The sequence below is a fragment of the Enhydra lutris genome, unplaced genomic scaffold, assembly GCF_002288905.1.
Source record: "Enhydra lutris kenyoni isolate GAN:26980312 unplaced genomic scaffold, ASM228890v2 scaffoldscaffold11, whole genome shotgun sequence".
Classification (NCBI taxonomy): domain Eukaryota; kingdom Metazoa; phylum Chordata; class Mammalia; order Carnivora; family Mustelidae; genus Enhydra; species Enhydra lutris.
The window spans coordinates 26,872,549-26,894,152 of NW_019154095.1; the positions used below are offsets into that span (position 1 = coordinate 26,872,549).

Consider the following 21,604-nt stretch of genomic DNA (forward strand, 5'->3'; position numbering starts at 1 on the left):
GGGAGTAGTTTTGTTTTTATTTTTAAAGATGGCAGATACTAAGTTTGATTTAAATGTTTTTGGAAAGGGTCCAGCAGAGAGGGGGATAAAAATGGAGATAGAAAAACAACAGAGGATAATCACTGGCATAGGAGATACAGAAAGAATGGGATTTTAAATAGTTATGTATCTTTAAAATATTACACATGTTATTCTGGAAAAATATTCTACTCCATGTTAGGTCATGGAAAGTCTCTTTGTAGTTCTCACTCTTCTAATATTAATTAATTTAATTTTACTATTTAATCATTTGGCATTGAATTGTTCACTATGCTTTGTCCTGAAATTATTCATAACACTTTTGACTAATAGTCTCTTATATTAACTTAGCATTCTCCTATTACAAATAAATTCCTAGGTCATATCAGCTCTTATGACTAATAAAATGTTGACTTAATTGGGAACTTTCAGTAGTTTGTATCTATTCTCAGATGGAACCTTGTTCTTGGGACTGAACGAGCCTTTGTTATACAGCAGAGTGAATCTCTTGATCCTCTGAATAGAGAGGGAAAACAAAGAGTAGAGGTGGATCTAGGGAAAATGGCAGCTCTATCAATCACCAGATGTGGCCGCTGGGGCCACAGAGAGTCAGGGGAGGGTGCCAGGAGCAAATAGAGCCAAGGGCTTCTCTGCGTACGGTTACAGCAAGCTTTTCTCTGTGAGCTAAGGCAAACCGAAGAAACAGTGTCTAAGAGCTCCGGGTGACAGTTGACAGTCCTAGAGAGAGATCAGCAAAGAACTTTCCTGATCCATGAAAAGCAAAGATGGTGTCTGATCATTTTGAGGAAGGTCATGCTAATCTTGCAGAAACATGGAGAAGTCACAGGATCTGAATAGGTCATCAGAGTCCTGTCTCCCCTTGACATCAGAACATCAGAGGATGTTCACCTTTGAATCTAGAATATTAAAGCAAAAAAAAAAAAAATCAATTGAATTCTTATGTAACAGCAATCAATATCTAGAATGTATAATTTTAAAATATTTCATTGGCAAAAGCAGAAGCAGGAGAAGAGCAGCAGGAGGAGAAGGAAGAGGAGGGATGGGGGAGGGAATAGGAGAAAAACTTGATTTCACTCTTAATGATGACTTGGTGGAAGACTCCATAGAACCTGTAGGATTTTCTTTGGAATTGACATTCTCTATTGTAATTTTGCTTCAGTTTATTTTAAGATTTTCTTTTTGTTCACTGGAAAGGAAAGATGACGTTCAGTTTTAAACATGTAAAGTGTTGCAAGTTGCTTTGTTGAAATAATAGTAAATGTGTACACACACGCACACACAGAGAATTTATTACAAACTTACTATAAAACTTTATTGAGATCTATTAAATGAGACTGAAATATATGGTAAGCTAAATCATATCTTGGATAGGAAAATTCTGGCAAAAATTTTGGAAATAAAAATTGAATTTATACAGATCCCATGACCCAGCACTTCTCTTCTTAGATGTGTAGGTTGGGGAAACTCTGATACACGTAAACACAAAGAAATAGCATCATTATCACCATCATCATCATCATCATCACTATCGTCACAGTTAACAATGACTGAGTATTTACCATATAGTTACAATATTAAACATGTGTGTGTCAACTCATAGGCGTTTGTACCATATGAAAATGCTGATATTTGACTCTCTTTGGCCTACAGAAATCACAATTACATATGCTTCAAGCTGATCATCTCAATGTTCTTATGAAGTAAATTTTATCTCCATTTTAAAATGGGAAACTGAGGCCTGGAGAGATTAAATAACTTTGCCAAGGTTGCTCAGCTATTTTTTTTTTAAGATTTTATTTATTTATCTGACAGAGATCACAAGTAGGCAGAGAGGCAGGCAGAGAGAGAGAGAGAGGAGGAAGCAGGCTCCCTGCAGAGCAGAGTGCCCTATGTGGGGCTTGATCCCAGGACCCCGAGATCATGACCTGAGCCAAAGGCAGAGGCTTTAACCCATTGAGCCACCCAGGTGCCCTGGTTGCTTAGCTATTAAATGGACTGCCATGTGGCAGATTCATCCAGTGGAGTCGGTGTTCAAACTGCTATGCTGCACTGCCTCTCAACTTGAAAAAATATGTTCAGGGCAATGTATCTCAGGATAGCAAAAAAGCTGAAAGCAATACCAATGTCCATTAACGGGGGACTAGATACACAACAGGCACCTTCACAGACGAGCATGCTACAAAATAGCAAACATGAACAAGCTAGAGCTACTCCTATCTCACGGAGCCACAAAAAGAGAAGTTCCAGAAAAATATATAAAGTGTGATTATTTGTATGAAGGTGGAAAACGTATAAAACTGTTATATGTTGTTGAGGGACAAAGATGTATATGACGTGTGGTTAAGGATAATTATGTTAGTGACAAACACCAAATTACGATGGGGGTTAACACGTGGGAGGAGAGGAGGAGATATCAGCTGTGTTGTGATATTTCAGTTTTAGCGAGGTGGTGGTTACACGGGTGCTTGTGGTCTCATTCTTAAGGCAATTCTGCACTCAAAGGAGGAGAAAGAAGTACTCACAATAAGCAACGCTAGGTAAATGATATGAGGTATAAAAAAAAAAATAAGAGCACTTACGAGGGGAGAATGAAAAAAGACAACATTAAAAATTTCCAAATTGTAAACAGGAAGTGGGATATGATTCCATTTATGCAAATTTAGTCTACATCTGCATGTATGTTCAAAGAGGGACATGAAATAGGAATGTCAGGATCTTAACAGTGGTTGTCTCAGTGTGATAAGATTTCAGAGTGATTTATACATGTGCAATTTTCAAGTGTTTTACAGTGTGCTTGCATGCAGTCAGAAAAATATACAGCATTGCAGACAAATGATAAAAACAAGGTCTAGTCCACACTTAACTTTCCCTTTGAGCTAGGCGAATGCAGTCTTTGCTCTCATTTAGTGGGACAAGCAATCAGTATCTTCCACCAAGTTCATGCATCAGGTTCGAATTCCAGGTCTAGCGGGTCAGTCTAATTAATTATTTAATTAGGCCCTGAGGAATGGTTGGGCTGGGATCTTATCTTCTTCCAGGATATGCTTATATCTTTGACATGCTGGAAGCCATTGATTTTAACTAGAATGGCTGGAAAAGGGAGAAGCAGCTTTGGTAACTGGGAGAAAGAAAGAATTTTTAATTCTAAGCAGGGATATATTTTAGGAGGTTGAATAGCATGGGAATAGATTATTTAGAGGACAACATGGGAGGAGGGACTTGAAGTTCTACGTCGGGGCACAGTTTAGAAGAACAAGAGGGGCTCTATCTCTCCCTCATGGAAATGGTCTGTTCCACACATGTCCCTTGAACCATGAGTGAGCCTTGGGTTACCCCAGAGAGGACCAGAATTTGACAATGCTCTTTTTCATGAAGAATTGAGATGAGCATAGATGCAAAACTACCTCATTGCCCAGATAATGAAGTAGGATTTGTTCAAGAGGAAGCTGTCTTCCCTACCTCTACTGGGAATCTGGAGATTCTTTGACGCCAGAAAGCTGGGTTTTCATCAGCATCTGGAGTCTGTGTCTTACAGGGTCAGTGACCTCCTCTAGAAGGGCAGATGAGAGGTCAAGCTGCCCAGATGGCTTCCAGGGGAGCCAAAGAGAAAGCGCAAACGAAGTGTCTGGGAGGCTTGGGATCTCCTGCTGACAGACCAGGTTGTGAGCAATTGCTTTGAGTACTCCTAAAAATTCCTGGAAGACTTAAGGAAGCTAATTTTTGATACGAGAAAGATGGATCATCTGTTCATTGCTAGCGAATATATCTCATTGTATAAGACCATGGTTACAAGGAGAAATATGGGTCATACTTATTTTGTTAAATTCATAACTATGTATTGTACATTGAAGTATGTTAGCAGTGCTGCTCAGTGTTGTGAAGGATGACTTTTTAGAAAGTTAGTAGACATTTCTAATTTGGTTTATTTTATCTCATTTATTTATTTTTTAATCATGGAGTAAATGAGAGAAAGAGCAATAGAGTATGAGGGATAAAAGCTAGAGAGAGAGGCAGAGGAAGAAGGGAAGAGGAAAAAAAGAACTGGAGTTAGACCCAGAAGCAGAGTGGATGGGGAGGAGGGAGGAAGACCCGTGATAGCTCTTCAGTCTGTTTTTATGGAAGTAAATGGTCCTTCACAGTGAAAGCACAGAGCTGAAACTTGAAAGCTGAAAGGAGTTTTAGATTTCATAAATTCCAAAGAGCTCGTTATGCTGATTAGGAAACACATCTAAGGACTTCCTCAGAAGAACAGTATCAGAGTGAACAGATTCCCGTCGAATGTCATGTGTTAATGAAAGGCTTAATATATGTATTGTTAGCATTTTCTGAAAGGAGTTTCCAGCAAATTAGTAACAAATGAATCATCCATAATTACCCGTGTTGGATTAAAGGAGAATGTTTTCCTACTTAAGAGGTAGGCTGGGGTCAGTTTTATGGCAGCATTATTTATGTTTATGCATAAAGACACCTGGTGGCCTGAAATTTCCATTTCCACTTCCATTCCTTTCATGTTTTCACAGGTTTGTACATGCCGAACAGAAATGTCTGCTTCCTGCTAAATCCATTAGAAACTGATACAAGGGCGAGAAGAACGGATGTAACGAAACAGGTAAGGTATTAGAATTTAAAAGAATGTAGAATAACAGATCAGACTGTGGCAAACATGGGTAAAGAAGAGTCTCATCTTCGGAATGGAAAAACTAAGGCACCAAAAGTTAAATGGGCTACCCAGCCTCATGTTTAGTAAGGCACACCCCTCAGGCAGATGTGAAGTACTGTCTCATTGTAGTTCCAGTTGGCACTCCTCTGACTGCCATGGAGGGGGCATGTTTTCATATGTGAGGCATTAGTTGTGCCTCCTTATCTGGGAAACTCCTATTCATATCTTTTGCCAATTGCTATGTAATTTGTTGCTTTTTCGCTTTATTCGTAAGAATTCTTTACATGCTCTTCCCACAAAATCTTTGCTGGTTACAACTTTGTTCTGCAAATACATTCTTCCTACTTGTCCACTCACTTTATTATTATTATTATTTTAAAGATTTTATTTAATTAATTAATTAATTTGAGAGAGAGTGAGCACATGCAAGCACGGAAGTGGGGGGAGGGGCAGAGGGAGAGAGACAATCTCCAGCAGACTCCCCACTGAACCCAGAGCCCAATATGGGGCTTGATCCCAAGACAGTGAGAACACCACCTGAGCCAAAACTACGAGTCTGGAGCTCAATGGACTATGCCACCCAGGGACCCCTTGTCCTCTCACTCTTTTTTTTTTTTTTTTAATGGGTTTGGGGTTTTTGTTTTGTTTTGTTTTGTGTTTATGTTATGTTAGTCACCATACAGTGCATCATTAGTTGTTGATGTAGTGTTCCATGATTCATTAGTTCCATATAACACCCAGTGCTCAGCACAACACGTGCCCTTCTTAATACTCATCACCCAGCTACCCCATCTCCCCACCCCGCTCCCTTCTGTAACCCTCAGTTTTGTTCCCAGAGTCCATGATCTGTCATGGTTAATCTCCCTCTCTGATTTCTTCCCATTCAGTTTTCCCTTCCTTCCCCCATGGTCCTCCATGCTATTCCTTATGTTCCACATATGAGTGAAACCATAGGAAAATTGACTCTCTCTGCTTGACTTATTTCACTCAGCATCATACCCTCCAGTTCCATGCAGTTCAATGCAAATTGTGGGTATTCATCCTTTCTGATGACTGAGTAATATTCCATTGTATATATGAATCCCATCTTCTTTATCCATTCGTCTGTTGAAGGGCATCTCAGCTCCTTTCAGAATTTGGCTGTTGTGGACATTGCTGCTATGAACATTGGGGTGCATGTGTCCCTTCTTTTCACTTCATCTTTATATTTGGGTTAAATATCTAGTAGTGCAATTACTGGGTCATAGGGTAACTCTTTTTTTAACTTTTTGAGGAACCTCCACACTTTTCTAAAGTATGTACCAGCTTGCATTCCCACCAACAGTGTAGGAGGGTTCCCTTTTCTCCACATCCTTGCCAGCATTTGTTGTTTCCTGCCTTGTTAATTTTGGCCATTCTAACTGGTATAAGGTGGTATCTCAATGTGGTTTTGATTTGAATTTCCTCGATGGCTAATGATTTTGAACATTTTTTCATGTGTCTGTTAGCCATTTGTATGTCTGCTTTGGAGAAGGTTCATGTCTTCTGCCTCTCTTTTTAATGAGTTCTTTTGATGATCAGGAGTCCTTTATTTTCATGTAGTGAAATTATCAATCTTTCTTTTATGGTTAGTTCTTTCATGCTTTTTTGAAAATGCTCTATCTTGAAGTAATTAAGATATTCCTTATAAGGTCTTTTAAAAGTTTGTCATTTTGCCTAAAATATTTAATTCTGTCACTTACCTTAAAGTCATACATGTAGAGGATGTGAAGTTGAAATGCAATCTTCATGATTTTGTATCTAAAACTAAACATGCTAGTGCTGTTTATAGACAGTTCCTCCTTTTACCCTTGAGCTTTAAGCCCCATTTCATTAATTATCAGATTTGTATATGTGGGTTTTGTACCTGGAGTTTCTATTCGGCTTCCTTGGCCAATTTGTCTGTCTCCAGACAAATCTTGTGCTATCTTAATTACCTTTGCATTGCAATAAGTTTTGAGACATGTCTGATAGTAAGCCCCCACTTGCTTGTCCCTTTACTCTTTAAATCTTAGGATCAACTTGTCAAAATATGTGAAAAAATATTTTGGGCTTTTTATTGGCATTGTACTGAATCTGTAGATACATCTGGGGAGGATGGATATTTTTATGATTTTAATTTTTTTTTATTTTAAGTTTTTAAAGTCTACTTACAGTTTCTGATGGGAAAGACATTATTTTCTTAGGCCAATAAGAATAATTTTTTAAAATTATTGAGAATAGCTTATAGCTGAAGCAGAACTTAATAAACTTGAATTTAAAACAGAATTAGTATTTATAAAAATATGAAGCTCTTCTCCAATACTAGAAGTTTACAAAAACTCTGTAAAACGAGACACATTCTGTAAAGCACTTGTTACCTGAGACATTTGTTCTTTGTAAAATTCACTGAGTTATAAGAAGAGAAAATCAGTTTCTGTAATTTTAAAGAGCTTAATTCATCTGCTTTGAGTTCACTAATATTAACGTAGAAAGTATTTCTACAGGCTGCGAAAAGTTTATGCTCTTTTGAATTTAGTTATAATTCCTGTATGGAATTACTTTTTTTTTTTTTAATGGCACATTTTTTTCCCACAAATAATTACATCTTGAATAACAGTCTTCTCAGAAGATTCTCTTATTTATGCATTTCTGATTTTACGCTTTCCCTCTCACGGTGAGATTAACAAACAACTGAGCTTAAAAAGGTCAAAACTCAAGAAGCCTTTTTTTCTGAAATGTGGGACTCGAAAATCACTTACAGATTCAAAACTAACCCAAAGTTCTTATTTTTATTATTCATATATTTATTTAAATGAAACTTCCTATTCCCTCCCACAGAAAGCAGTTCTTCCAGCCTGGGGGGCTGTGGTTGGCTGACCTCGGAGTAGGTAGGCCAGACTCCCTGTTCATCAAGGAGTCTGTAAACACAGGCGTGTGGGCACTGTGGTGGGTGGGCTTCCCTAAAGGGGTCCCGGCTCAGGTGAATGCAAGGAAGGACAATGCAGTTGGGAAGAGAGTTGGACCTTCCCTCACACCATGGACAAAGACCTAACTCTTACACATAAGAAGGGCAGGAAATAAAAGTCAACCCACAGCCTGAGTGCTCAGTAATGGAAAGAGAAAGGATGGGAGGACTTTAAGCTTGTCTTGAGGGCAAAGTACCTGCTCCGGTTACCAAAATGGAGTCCAGTACAACTCTGGTTTTCTGATCCTTGGTGGGAAAGAGAAAATAAGGGGAGAGAGAGAGAACTGGGTAGAAGTTCTCAGCTTCAAAACCACCAGCTCAGAACCCTGCATCTAGATCAGACTAAGTCTTTCTTCCTTTTGCAGCCTGAAATTGTCCACCATGTCCACACCCAGTGGGCATGACAACATTTGCTAGTTTATATCTATGTCAGTTCTTCTCACAGCTACTTGTGCGGCAGACGTGACTTTCAATCTGTACTATAATCAGCACTATGTGTCTTATCTTCTCTAGTAGATTGAACGTTCTCCAAGGACATGGCTCATACCTCATAAAGTGTGTTTCTTCCCCCGCACATAAAACACTGCAGTATCTTGTGAAGAATCATGGTCACAAGTCATACTGGTCTCAAGACCCCCCCTGCACAGAAGTCTACATGCAGGTCTGTGGACTAATGCATCCTAAGGGATGTGAGGTTATGGCAAACAAAAATATGGTTTGAAATAACATCACTGTTCTAAAAGGGAAAGACTGGATCTGAAGGTCTAGTTCTGACTGTTCTCTAACTTAGTGTTCATGGAATTTACAGATAGGATAAGACTACTGGGGAAAAAATAAAAATGAAAAATTAACAAAGCAAATGGAACTGAGGTGCACATGAGCTTATCTTTGTGGTGTAGAGGGTATCGGACATTTATATTAAGTGCTTTCAGTGAATGGGGAACTCCAAAAGATATAGCACATTTTCATCTAGCACATTCAGAGTCCAAGGGCTTCCATGACTAGAGGCATACCAATCCTCAGGGAGACCACCATCACCTGAGTGAATGCCTTGAGTGTAAGGTGACCCTCTTGGCACTGAGGTCAAATCCATGACCAGATTCAAATGCTAACTGAACTCATGAGATGCTTTGTGTTTTCTTGTACAGAAATTGCCTCAGGCATTAGAAGAAACTAAGAAAATTACTCATGCACTTTTTTGAAATATTTGTGCTTATAGATGTAGGAAATTTTAAAGAGATCTCAGGACTGGAGATCCACAGTGGTAAAGGAGACAAAGAAGAAACACTGAGGGTGGGTATAGTAGCTAGAGGAAAACTTGCTTTACTTGTGCATAGGAGAGGCACAAAAAATATTTGTTGACTAATAACCAACCTTCAAAATTTTATTTCTATAAGAAACCAACTTGGAATTTTCAGAAAATCATTGAAAAACATAAGATATAAAGAAATGAAGAGAGTTTTATTTCTTACATTATGTTTTCTTTACCTCTTTGATTGTCTTCATCAATTTTGAATTTGGATTTCCAGATTTTGATTTATGGAAGCTCATTTTTTCCTCTCCTGACTTTATAGCTACAATATATCCAACAAGTATAAACCTTGGATTATGACTCCATGGTTCCACCAACCACATATCCGTGGCTAGAATTGCTGGATATGAGAACCTTTATCTTGTATTACATTCAATTAAGCTTTTTCTGTAAAATATCATTATTTACTAAAATAGTAAATATAAAATGTTAATCAGTCTTAAATTATTTGCTCTAAACAAATGGACAGAACATAGGATAAAGTTAAACAAATACCTATATTTAAGTTAATTACATCTTTTGAAGTGAATGTGAAATGATTTCTTTCATTATTTCATCCAACCCTAACATTCCTTAAAAATTAAAGGAAACCCATTTAACTTTTTCTCACTCTTCAGGCATCAACAGTTCCAGCGACTTGGGATGTAATAAAACTTCTTGAGTGCCCATGAATTTTCCTACTTCAAATAAGTGAGATTTCAAAGCAGTTTAATGATATTTCATGGTCTTGTGAAACTTACCTGAAAGATGATTTTGATTTGCCCATCTGATACTCCTATTGAGCTCTTCAATATTGTATTTACCCGTTTTCAGCAAAAGGACCAACACCTGCCCTTTCCCCCTTTTTCTGCTTATTGAATTTTTCTGCTTCCTTTCATTTCAGAAAAAAACTAGAGAATTCAGAATAGCAACAACAAAAACAAAGCAAACACAAAAACCATAACATCCTAACTGGTCAAGCATGTCCCTAAGTCATAATCCTTTATCTATTTTTTTTTTAATTACAATCAGATTTTTATTCCTGACACCTGAATACCATATCACTTACTCTAATTAAGGGCTTAGACCTTTCATATGCTCTACTTCAGTAATTAAGATTATGAAACAACCAGCCTAGGAGATTCATAACATATATGTAAGCTCAATTCTTAATAGAGCTCTGTATTTTTCTCTCTCTGGCCATTAAAAAATTCAGTCCAACAGAAGTACTTACAAATGTTCTACTCAGAGCGTTTCCTCTGTTCTGTCACTCTGCTTTAGGACCTTACTTGATATGCCTCATTTTCTTATTTCTTTCATTGAATAGAAAAATAACAACTTTGTAGCCCAGAAAATATTATTGGTACTTTTTAAAAGCTAAATGATAGTCATACAGAATTATAAATTACAGGTAGGCGTTTGTGATGTGACCTTTCAAGAAAGGACTTTGGCTTTAACATTCTATCAATTGCTAAAGTAGAAAAAAAATAATTTTTGGCTCTTTAGTTGTAGAAAAACAATTACATATAAATCACTATTACTTCTTAAGAAAATACTTCTCTGTCACAAATCAACAGCACAAATACAACATATGGCAGTATTATCACTATTTTAGCAAAATGTACTTTTCAAAATCTAAAGTTTATGTTCCTTTTTTTTTTTTTTTTTCCTTAATGGTAATAAAGTGGCTCCAAGTCCTGGAAAAAACCCTCTTCAAATGGTCTATACTTTAGAGATGCTTTTTTTTTTTTCTTTTTAAGATTTTATTTATTTATTTGACAGAGATCACAAGCAGGCAGAGAGGCCGGCAGAGAGAGAGGAGGAAGCAGGCTCCCTGCTGAGCAGAGAGCCCGATGCGGGGCTCGATCCCCGGACTCTGAGATCATGACCTGAGTCGAAGGCAGAGGCTTTAACCCACTGAGCCACCCGGGTGCCCTTAGAAATACTTTTAAAACATCAGTATTCTCAGCAGAAGTCTGATCCTTAAAAACTAAAAATTGGAAAGGCATGGCAAACATCATGATGGTCAAACTTTAGGAAAAATGAAAAGAATTAGGGTAACCATATTGTAGTATAAATCCAACAATGATGTTTTTGATCCTTATGTTGCATATATACGTCTCTTTTTAAAAGCTGAAGATACAATATTTTGATTAGAAATAAAGTTCTAAGACAGATATTTATCTTCCCCACAGGGAGACATTGTTAAAATAAGAAAGAAAAATATGCATGAGTTCAGTCTAGCACTGAACTGAACCCACCACTTGGTCTCAAAAATCAAGAAATATCTAACATTACAATCTCCTTGTTGTTTTCTCTCATTTAGTTGCATCATACTTTTAAATTTATTTTTTTTTCAAAGATTTTGTCTATTCATTCGACAGAGGAGATCACAAATAGGCAGAGAGGCAAACAGAGAGAGAGAGAGGAGGAAGCAGGCTCCCCACCACGGAGAGAGCCCGATGCGGGGCTCGATCCCAGGACCCTGGGATCATGACCCGAGCCGAAGGCAGAGGCTTTAACCCTCTGAGCCACCCAGGCGCCCCTTAAATTTATTTTTAAAGATTTTATTTTATTTATTTGTAAGAGAGAGAGAGTGCACGCAAGCAGGGGAAAAACAGGTAGAGAGAGAAGCAGATTCCCAGATGAGCAAAGAACCCTATGTGGGACGTGATCCCAGGATTCTGGGATCATGACCTGAGCTGAAGGCAGCCACGTAACCTACTGAGCCACAAAAACATGTGTTCCTGTATCATTCTTTTTTAAAAAGTGAAATAATCTGAGTCCACAATGTCTTCTCTAACCCTTTAGAACTCCCACACGTATGCCCATTTTGGAAATTTATGAAAGCAGGACACATGATTTGCTTTCATATGACCAATCTTCTTTTCTTTCAGATGATCAGTCTTTTTGTGATGGCAAAATCGGGAGTTATTTGTCTTTTGTATTTTAGTTTCATCCTCTAAGTAGCTTTAGTCTGGATGTCTAGAAATCATGTTGCCCCCCTACCCCCATCTATTGTTCTGATCTTTCCAGGGAATCCTGCCCCCAAACCCTGCCCCAGTGCTGATGGAGAATGGGAAAATTTTACTGTCTTGGAAATAGGAGGCTCTTTATTCCACTATTATTCAAGATAAACTGTGGGTGCCGTACTATTTCTCAGTATATACTTGCCTTTTGGGAGGATAAATTCCAGACCTGGCACATTCCTAACTCTCTGGAGACTAAAAGTTCTGGTTTGTGGAGGACTGTCCCAACATAATTATGCCCCAACATAATTGTTAATACTGACCCTTCCACTTTCAAAAGTGTCCCCATTTGGAGAATAATTTATATTGCCGCCTTACCTATGGATCTATACTTATATTCAACTTCTACAAAAGAGCAAGTGAATTGAGGCCTGAAAAGAGAACATGGGTTTTAGTGATTGGAATATTTCAATGGTCTTTGAGAAAGCCATTTATCTGGAGATTTGTGGGGCTTGAAATTAAAGAGTGAAACTGAAAAAAGGAAACCTAGTTTTAAATGGAAATGGAAGGCCAGAAGGGGGCGCTCCCCTGACTAACAGTCCTTGCAGCCTGAGGCAGAACCAACCAGAAGGAGCCTGTACTTTCCTGCCCTAGCAGGGGGAAAGTAGCTTTTCTCCACCCCTGTTAACAGTTCAGCCAATGAGAGACTGTCACGGCTCAGCCAATGACAAGCCACCGCGCTCTGAACTCCCACTTTACTCTTTTTTTGTTCCCAGCAGCCCTTCTCAAACCCTTACTCTCCCAACATTCCTGCGTAAAACAGTGTTCCTCTCCTTTAGTCTCTGGATTTGCCTATGATTTTGCCTTAACTTGCATAATCTGAATTGCAATTCTCCACTATTCCCGAATAAACACATTTTGCTAGTATAATAACTGGCAGTTTTATTAAGGTGGGTTGACAAGAGTGAATGAGATGTGAGGAGAGGATCGTAGCTGAAGGGGTAGGTAAGATCTTTCACAATGAATCAAAGCAATTCAGATTCAGTATTTCCAAAATAAACCTGATCGTTTCCTCCCCACCTTCTCCTGCTAGCGGCTAAGTGCAATTTTCTTTGTTGACTCTCATGTCTCTTTGCAACCACCCCTCACCCCACCTCCACCAATATCTACCCAGGCTGTGCCTAGAATCTGCAGTATCCTCTTTGATTTTTTCCCCACATACAGTTACTCTTCCACTTTTGTCTGTTCCGACTCTTTTGTCATAAAACATGAATCAAAGATTTTCATTGGTTTTGCCACTGTTTGGATCATTGTCGCAACCTTCTGACCAGTTTCTCCTCCTTTCTAACTCATCTTCCACACTATTGATAGACTACTACTTCCTGGAAAAATATTTATCCTGTCCCAGCCTCCTTTAAAACTTCTGTCTCCTTTCTATGGACAACAAGGTAAAGATCAACCTGCTTAACAGGGCATGGGAGATCTTTCAAAATCTAATCCCAATGTAGGTTTTCCACTGTAGTCCTTAACCTTTGTTCATGAAAGTGAAACTCTGGCCATGCTAATATCTTTTTCATCCCACCTCACTCTCTTCTCTGCCTCATAAATGTCCATATAGCCCTAGGCCCAACTCAAATGCCATCTTCTATCTAAATCTTTTTCCAACTTTTTTTTAAGCAGAAGTTTGTGTTACCTTCTTTTTGTCCCAATGCACTTTTAAAAAATGCCTCCATTCCATAACTTATAGTGTAGGCCCTCCTGGGTAAGTGACTATCTTACTTTCAATTGTCCAAACCTTTCAGGGCAGTGGCCAAGCTTTATTTGTCTCTGTAGTGAGAAAAGTTAACATTTTCTAGTACATAATTAGCACTCACTCTGTATTTGTTGATAAAGATGAAGACTTGCCATAAATTTTACCCTCGAGAGTTCTCTGTATCTAATTTCTGCCTTTCATTGGGAAACATGTATTCACTTTATTTTTAATTTATTTATTTAAAGATTTTACTTATTTGACAGAAAGAGACACAGAGAGAAGGAACACAAACAGGGGGAGTGGAAGAGGAAGAAGCAGGCTTCCTGCTGAGCAGGGAGCCCTAGGTGGGGCTCTATCCCAGGACCCTGGGATCATGACCTGAGCCCAAGGCAGATGCTTAATGACTGAGCCACCCAGGCATCCCAACATGTATTCACTTTAGTTTTTATTTAAATGGATTCTGCTTCTCTTCAGTCTTATAATTTCTTTTTGTTTTGTTTTGTTTTGTTTTGTTTCTCAAACTTAAGAATTTGCAGGATCCCAAGATGACCTCAAGGGTTCTGCTGATAGCAGTTGGGGAAATTCATTATAAATGAATTTTGATATTTTTGGTGATTATTAGTAATACAGAGATAATATACATTAATATCTATTGTGGGTACTGAAATTTTACACCAATACCCAAGCATTAGGTGGTCATCCAGATGACCGAGAAAATGCTTGTATGAATTTTCAAACTATTTTCTCAAAACTAAAGCACAAAATGAAAGAGTCTTGCAGAGAATCCCTAGACCTCTGACAGACCCCTAATGCCATTTGGAGAACCACTGCTATGTGGAGAACCCTCTTCTTGTGTGCATTGTCAGTTAATCATCCAGAGAACCCCTCAAGGGCCACAAAATAAATACTATGGATGTTTGCCCGTAGAGAGAGCTTACACCACCCTCACAGTTGTACCTCACCAGAGAATAAAAAGAGTTTGACCATGGGACAGAACTAAGACTAGAAGAGAAGGAGGATGGAGAGAAGGAAAGCATGAATGAGAGAGGAAAAGCCATAGAAGCAAAGCAAAGAAGCGAACTGGCTTGGATAGAGGCTAAGCATATCCATCTTCACAGATGGGGTCATAATGCACCATAGGATCTTAAAGTCTGCCTTGAACAACCTGCCATGGCATTTCTGCAATAAGAAATTGCGGTGTTCAATGTAAGAGGCCATTTCTTGCTTCGGGTAGGAAAATGGTCTCCAGAAATTCTCTGAAAAAGTATCGTATGTATTACAGGAAAAACCCAACCAAACAAAAATCAGACCAAGTATTCTGTTTAATTTTCTCCAATAATTTGTTAGTTTAGACTGATTTCTTTTTAACCACCTGTGATCTTCAGAGGGATGAGTAATTGATGCTGTAACCCATCACAGCAGCTACAACAAATATAATAATACATAACATTTGGTAGAAGCTTAAGTGCTGTAGGGGGATGTTCTGCGTATTTTAGATAAATAAATCATTTAGGCCATAAAATTACCTTACGAATTAGGTGCTATTGTAACTATCATTTTAGAGATGGGGAAACTGCCAAACATCACATCTATTGATTTTGCATTATGTTCATCTTGTCTTCTTTTCAAGAAAACCTCCAGTTGGGAACAGGGCTAAAGGTAAGGACAAGATGACTCAGCTTGAAGTAAATTTTGAGCAAATACCCAATGGAATAGAGTATTTTTAATCAATTTAACCAAAATAAATATTCATTCAGTGTAAATGTGTTAAGCTTGAACTTACAGGCATGGAACTGGGAGCTGAAAATAAATAGATGTAATATAAATAAAAATTGAGAAATATATGTGAAACTATCCTATGTATGGAAAGCAATCTATCATCAAGGAGCAATATTTTATGCATAAAACCTTCAGGGCTATGCCTTTCTCCAGTCTATTTCTTTTAGTCTATTCTTTCTAGCCCCATCAAAGAATGGGGAAGAAGCAAAAGCATTTTTACTTCAGAATAGGTTATTTCTACTCCTTGGGTCTGAAGATCAAAACTAGGTATCACTTGCTCTTTGATAGAATTGACCAGAGAATATTACACTGTATTTATTTATTTTAAAGATTTTCTTTATTTGAGAGAGAGAGAGCATGTGTGCCTGCGTGTGCAGGGGTAGGGTGGAGAAGAAGAGAGGGAGGGAGAGGAATAGGGAGAGAATCTCCAGCAGACTCCACACTAGAAGCCTGACGTAGGGCTCGATCCATGACCCTGAGATCATGACTGAGCCAAATCCAAAAGTCAGCCACTTAACCAACTGAGCCCCCTACACGTCCTTGTACTGTATTTAGACAAGACTTTCATTTGTACCGTCAAAATTTTTGTTGAGCATCTAATCTCTGCTGGGCACTGATAGATTCTATTTATGACAGTAATGAGTAAGACAGAAATGGTTCTGAGTCTCATGAACTTTACTGCCGAATGTGGGCTTTGGTGGGCGACAGCTAAGTGAAAAAACATCTGTTGTAAATCAACAAAGTTATTTATTCAAATCGCCAGCAGTAAGGTGGCACACCTCCAGTGATTTATTGTGCAGGAATCCCTCTTGCTGTGCGTGTTCCTGCAAAGTCTCATTAAGACCTTTAAACTAAAAATATCTGATCCAGCTAAATTTTGGAAAAGGAAACTATTATTTGAGGAATTCATTTTCAGCAGCTGAGTGTCTCAGGAAGTTAGTAATGCCCTATGGAGCTTTATGCTTCTGGTCATCTCATTTGAAACCAGCAGAGGTTGGAACAGTTCTTAGTTATTAACATCTAATGGCTGTTTTGTGACTTCTCAAGTGCATTGGACTCCTCCTTCCAAGTCCCAGGGAATGGAAAGATACTTATTTGAATTTAATTAACTCAGAGGAGATTCAGCCTAAAGGATAGCAATGGAATGTACGGAGTACTGCATGTTCCTACATCGTCTCTAAAACTTTATGATGGATTTGTTGGACTCCTAATTGCCAGGAGTTTGTGGAATAGAAACACGACCTAGAAGTAAAGCCCAGCGTAGGAAGTGACTGTCACCGCTGCTCTCCCTCGGTGCCTACATTATGTTCTACCTCCGGCTGCATGCATCTTACTGCAGAACTCCCCTTGCAGAAAGCCTCCTTGTGGGCCAGGATAAAGTTCTGCCAAACACAGGTGAATGGCAACTGATGAGACTCCCAATCTCTGCTTTTACTTTGGTGCAAACTCTCAGTATATCTTTCTTTCCTAAACGTGTGTACGCAAATGTCACTCTGCTAACCTAAAAAGTACTTCCAGTTTGGTAAGAGTCTTTGAAAACTTCCTCTCTGCCACCCAAATTCATATTTATACTGAAGAGTTGCTATAGGTAGACACAATGGGATCTTCAAGATTCTGTGAAAACCTGTAAAAGTAATTCATTTTCATATTCATTCATTCTCGAATATTCTCAAGCATCTATTGCCAATGTGCTGCATATCAGATATTGTGTTAGGTATTGTAGACCTAACACAGAGCAAGAAAATTATAATTACAGTTCTTAGGGCATTTCCAAACCCAGACATATATTTATTTACTTACCTACTTAACTAATATGTATCATGTGCTTAGGTGTTGTTTAAGGGATCATGGAAAATTCCAAAATAAAAAAGAAATTATTCTATGGAAGAAGGGCAGGTTCCCTGGACTAGAAGAATAGCAATGGGATCAGAAAAGGGGACATGAGTCTTTGGAGATAGTTTGGAGGTAGAATCAACATTGGATGAATTCTGGGAAGTGGAGGAAGTGGAGGTGTTGATGTGGGGGAGAAATTGAAGTTATTTCACGCTTTTTACCAAAGATAATTTGGGAGAATTGCTGATGCTGTTCAACCAAATTAGAAGAGGGAAGAAGAGAAGCCAGTGGAGGGCAAGTTTCAGGGGGAGAAAAGAGTGATAATAGAGGGAGAATAAGAAAAACTTCGAGTGTGATTGAATTTGAGAGGATCACCCACCATGTCCTTTTACACTCAACAAGGGACTGTGAGCGATTCTCATTTCAAGAAAGAATTGTTTCACCAGATACCCGTATTAGATACTATTTGTTTTTACTCTATATCTTGTTTCCTGAGGATTTTTGGTAGCTTAAAAAGCCAACAGAATAAAGTAGGGTAAAATGGAAATGAGGACTTCAGGACTGTGGTGGATATTTCTATAAAATAAATCCCCCTCACAAAATAAAAATCGTTAGTTTTTGCTGTTTATATATCTGGAGCTTCTTGGGTCTCATCCTATCCAAAGTTTGGTTGTTTGATTTTTCCTTCAGTTCTGTGAGATAATCTGGACCTTTTTCAACTTCTGTTCCCTCCAGTCAGCCAGAGAGGGTTTTTCTAGCTTTCACCCAAGGAACCCTAACCTGATGTTTAAAAAGTTCCGAGAACTGAGGTTTTGCAAATCACAGAATCTTAACTATGTCACCAGCTGAGCTGAAGTAACATGAGGCACAAAGAGAACCCTCTCCTGGACGGGAAAGTTGGGAATCCTGTGACATAGCCAAGTGGTTGGTTAAAGTCCATGTCTTGTGCCTTGGGCAATCAGTCCATATACTCCCTAGGCTGGAGATGAGTGACTTGGTAGAAAAATAACAGGGTCTGGCATGTGCTGTCTGATTTTCAAATATTCTATAAAAAGAGAAAATCTTTACTTTAGTTACAACTTGATTGTGTAAAAACAAAAAGTAAAAATAATTTGTGTTTTGCTTTGTCTATTCATGAGCCCTTTTCTGCCTATGGCTGGAAATTTATGAGCTAAGAGATTGGAGTCTTGGAAGATACACAGCTAGGCTTGATGAGCTCAGCTACAGTCAGTGCCCAAAAAGCAGTTAAGGTAAGAAATAGAGTGGAGGATAAGACAGGAAGATAAATATGGCAGGCCCACCCATGCACCTCCTCCTAAACATCTTCATCCACAGAAGCCAAGATTAAAAATGAAGCCTGAGGGCAAAGGACAGGTCACTTTGGACTCCTAACCTAAGGCTTCTTCTTTAACACTGCTGGAGGCCCAGATGAGCTCCATACTAGCTAACACAGAGTAGCCCCAGTGGAGAATTCTATTTAGGTCATCTCAGATGTGCCTATGGAAGTAAACAGAGAAGATGCTCACAGAAAGAAGAATAGGAAAAGACAGGCTCGTGAACCAGGAAACTCGTTCTGCTAGGAGGGCTCTAGTTCTTATTTGCTATGGACCCATGACCATTCTGCTGTTTTCTGTTAGCTTCTTTTCAAAAGAAGAATAGGAATTTGTTTTATTTTATAATTATTCATTTTTAATTCCACCATTGTATATTATGTGTATTGGGGATAGCTAAATACATCATTTAAATATATTTAAATATATCCTTTAACTACAGGTTGCTCCACCAGTAGAAGTTAATCGGGATTTGACCTAGAAACATTCCCAGCACTCAAAAATCCTGACCTTTGCTCTGCAGGCAGATCCTTGTCTGCAGGACAAGATTTTATGATCTCTTTCCTTGAGGAGGAATTGAGTGGGTTTTAGAGCAATGTTTAATATATGCATTAAATTTGGTGTGTATATTTTTCAAATTTATGTTTGAAAAGAAGAATTAACGTGTGTGTTGGAATGAGATGAGTAGTTATTGTGAACATCTGTTGTTTTGCCTATTTTATCAGTCAGTTTAGGCTAAGAATTAGTTTGTGTTCAACCCAGTATTCAGTGGCTTACAACAACAAAGCACATTTCTTGCTCACATTATAAGTTCTCATGCCAGGATCCACACAGATAGAGCTGCTCTTATCTGGAATCCTGCAGTGGGATGAGGGAGCGTGAAAGAACACACCCAGGTTCTTAAAACTTGCACTTAGAAATGACACATATCATTTCTGCACTGTACAGGTCATTTGCCAAAGCAAGTCACAAGCCAATGCTGACAACACTGAGGTGGGGATGGATAATCTTCTCAAGAGGAAAGGCATTATTAGGAAGGATTCTCAATATTCTTCCTTTCTCTGGTAATAGTCACCCAATTTTCTCTTGAAGAATAACCCCTAACTCTCAGCCAATATGGGTTTGACAGAGTTGACCCAGGTTCAGAGAAAGCATGAGAGCTCGGGTTAGCTAACCAGAGGTTTCCATTCTTCTGGCCAAAGCAAATCCAATTAAATTCAGTTCCTGAATGGAGAAGCTCTTTTTGTGTTGGAGCTGCAAAGAAGATAGGCTGTCATCCTGGATTACAAGGAGTCATCTAGAGACAGAATCTGCCTAAGAATAAAATCATCATAGAGGCAAACAAAACAGAGAATGGATAAACTGAGGTCTGATGTCAGTATTTGAGTTCCTGTATCTATGCACACCATAAGAAAAGGTCTAAATCTGGTATTCCTCATTATGTAAGTCTATTTTTTTCTTAAGCCAGTCAATTTAGGTCTTGGTTTCTTATAACTTAAAGATTCCTTACTTACAAAGAGGGGAAGTTAGTGCCTAAAATATGTTCCTTATAAATGGTTCTGTGTACTTTGTTATGAGAGAGGGGCACAATTTTAGTTACAAGCCACCTGGCTCTCAACTCAAAGAAAAAAATCTGAAGGGACATCTGGGTGGCTCAGTCAGTTAGGCGTCTGCCTTCAGCTCAGGTCATGATCTCAGGGTCCTGGGATTGAGCACCCTGTCAGACTCCCTGCTCAGGGGGGAGTCTGTTTCTTCCTCTTCCTTTGCCACTCCCTCCCCAGGTTATGCATATTCTCTTTCTCAAATAAATAAATAAAATCTTAAAAAAAGAAAACTCTGATTATAGTATACCATTGCTATACCATATCTATTATTACAAGAAATTGTAATGATGTATGTTAAAAGATGATTCAACATTGGTAATTTCATATGATCCAAACCAGTGCAATTCACAATACTACTTAATGAATAAAAAATTGCCATCAATTGCAGCTTTTCTGCAAGTAAATTTCTACCATGGGACACTGATTCAGGTTGCTGTACAAAGTGTGGTCCAAAGAGCATCAACATCATCATGACTGGGAATTTCCTATAAATCCAGAAACATGGATTCCACTATCCCACCCAGACTTACTAAATCAGAATGTGCACTTTTACAATGTCCCCAAGTGACTTTTTGCACATTAAATCTGAGAGGCATCTATATATAAAACTCCTTGTGATATGCTAAATAGCTTCAAGAGCACCCCTATAATAAATGTACTTAAATATTTATAAGTTACTACAACATTTTTCATTATAACTCAGTGGTATAATGTCAGGTAATTCTAGGAGGGTTGAAAAAAAATCATAGGAGGTTGTCTTTGGAAGTAGTTCAGATTATATGATCCAGATATATATTTATTGTGTTTCCAAAAACCAAAACAACAGATACGATCACCAATTAGTGGCCTCCCTAATCTCCCCATACCACAATGAAGGGAGCCCAAAAACTTCATTGATTCAAGTAAAATGTGGGTCATGTATGGCATGGTCCACTCCCTGTTTCCAGTTGATTTCACCTGATGGATTATCCACTTGCTTTTAAATACAGCCGGATATTCTGGGTCTTGTGGCTCCCTCTGACTCCCAAGGCATCAGTAGTGAGGTTAGCTGGTGGCCCCAGTTCATCAGCCCGTCAGCCTTACACCGGGATGATTTAGCCTGGACAGTCAGGGGCTGATTTCCTCCTCCGTGCTTCCCAGACCAAGTTGCTGGCCGTGTCACACAGCCCAGCTGTCCCTCCTACTTTTCCTCCACCATCACAAGGTAAGAATTTGTACCTGCCAGGTTAAAGAATCATCTAAACAGAAGTCAGAGCCAATCTCACATTATGTTCAAATACAGTTATCACTGGGATGTATTAGATTCTTATTTTCATATAGAGAGAATAATTCCACTAAGGAGAAAACTAATAAGAAAGGGGCAGTTGCTCTTATTAGGGC

At 38.6% G+C, this 21,604-nt stretch overlaps 1 pseudogene; it reads left to right on the forward strand.

The window, feature by feature from the left end:
- The first annotated feature begins 1,078 nt into the window (after positions 1 to 1,078).
- The window catches only part of LOC111144471, a 33,349-nt pseudogene continuing 12,823 nt past the window's right edge, over positions 1,079 to 21,604 (forward strand).